The following is a 2223-nucleotide window of genomic DNA, read 5'->3' as shown; positions in this document are numbered from 1 at the left end:
CCTGCTGAGAGAGAAACAATCTATTTACCTCATCCACCATATATATCCTCCATCACCGAATGGTAACATTGATGTTGAGATACTGGGAGATGATGGATATGTCACCTAGTCCTGTTTGGAAAGTTCTGGATCATAGAAGCTGAATGAAACAATGACCCTCACAGCCCCTGGCAGCACCATCCTCCCCCTGGTGTGAGGCTGCAGGTCGTGTTGAAGGAGGTGACACCGCTCTGTGACCAGCTCCTTGTTCAGTCAGGGTCCCCTCATACTTTGATCCTGGGTTAAGTGGAGTTTTGGAAATTGTTCCTGGAAAATCCGGGGTAGATACAGCAGATCCCTTTCCCCACACACACTCACTGTGTGATTTCAGAGCTTCCCCTCTCTGCAGCCTCTGCTCCATTTGTTGTTCATGTTCCAGACACAGATGCTGTAACTACAGTCCCCAGGTTCCATCCAGAGTTGGGTCGCTAAATCCTCAGGTCTCCCTGAATGTCTGAGGCAACTTACAGCACAACCTCCAGCAAAACCTCCCCTGACCCTCCACTAAATTTTCAATTGCAGAAGCCAGTCAGAAGCCCCTCACTACAAGTGTTTTCGACCAGACCAGATTCCCTCAAAATATTTCCAGAAGGCCGTTTAGACCCAAACCTTTCCTTATTTTAAATATAGATGTGAAGTGTGCGTTCCAGTTATGTTGTGACTAGTCAAACCACTCGACATTGAGAAAATCTATTCAAATGCTTTAGTTAAAATACAATCAAAGAAAAGAACGTTTTGGAATAGCTTATATGTTGGAACACTTACACAAACAATAGATACCGTACCTGTTTGGTTTACACCGCTTGGCACAAAGATATATTCAAATTCAATCCTTACAGCAGTTTTCCAATGCAGGGGGAAACAACATCAACAGAGATCTCAGAGAGAAAAGCAGCTGGGGATCATGTATTGAAACTTCCAACCCTTCTGGGATCCCCAGCAGCTTCTGAATGCTGCAGCTAAAAGTAAAATGAGGAAATCTGGTCTGGGAGAGCTGGCCACTGCCCTTCCATTGTTACCACCGTTTTAATGAAACCTAAAATCTCAGTTATTTATTTAAACTGTTTTCAGACAGCAGTTCTGCACCTCTGCCTTTAACACCTCTCTTCAAAAGAATAACCCAAGAGAAAATAACCTTTTTACAGTGATAGTGTCCTCACAACTCCATCTTTAATAAAATAATCTATCAATACACAAAGGTGGATTCATTTTAGACCTCCTAATCTTCCTCTATTAGTAGACTGAAATGCATATATATTACATTGACTCTGAGCATACAAATATTCACATCTATTTCGATTTCAGTCATTTTACTCCTGCCACAGAATGCCTTTGTCTTTCTTCATCCAAGTCTCCACACTTAGGTTTTATCACCCTGTCGCCTGTATAGTTTCAAACTGAATGGCAGCAATAATGAGCTCAATTGAAACAGACTGGTGTTTTTCTCCCTAAGCTTCTCCAAAAACTTTAAGGGGTTATGATCAGTGATAAAGATTTGTCTCAGGTATGTTATTGGCAATGTAAATCTGAAATGTTGCAATGCCAACACCAAGGCCTCCTTCCCCATTGTGGAATAAATCTGTTGATGTTTCCACTGGACACTCCAACCACACGTTACATAATGGAGCACTTCTCATCTCTCCAATAGTCCTTTTGAATGACATAGCTCCTCATGTCTCAGCATAAAAGAATGACATGCTTCTGTACCTCTTAATGCTCTAACCTCTTTACCTGCTACTCTTGGCCTATGCCAGTAAACCTTAACAAGACCTCGCACATTCTTCTCCATCTCTCACAGAAACCAAACTTTGATTTCTGAACTCAATCACCATCATCAGCCATTTCAGCTTCTAATCTTGCCGCTTTAACTCTGCTCTTCCACACGAGTTTTCACGACTGTACGAAGTGAATGGTTGAACTTCTCCAAAATAAGAATCTTTCGAAGAGTGTCTTAGGTTTGCTCTGTTTTTAATACCCTTACCACCTTTCAAAATTACTTTGTTTGATCCTTTCAAACTCAATGTGCGTTTAACCAGGGACCCTCTTTTAGATTCCTGTAACGCTGTCTGTCAGTGTCTGGCCCAAGCTCATATACACTTCAGATGGCTTTCTACACACCTCATACTCCCCAGATACCTCCTCCGATAGGGATGCAAATACCTATCAGCTTTGGATCAAATAAAC

This window comes from Chiloscyllium punctatum, chromosome 50 (genome assembly GCF_047496795.1).
Source record: "Chiloscyllium punctatum isolate Juve2018m chromosome 50, sChiPun1.3, whole genome shotgun sequence".
Classification (NCBI taxonomy): domain Eukaryota; kingdom Metazoa; phylum Chordata; class Chondrichthyes; order Orectolobiformes; family Hemiscylliidae; genus Chiloscyllium; species Chiloscyllium punctatum.
Note: the sequence above shows the minus strand (reverse complement) of the source record.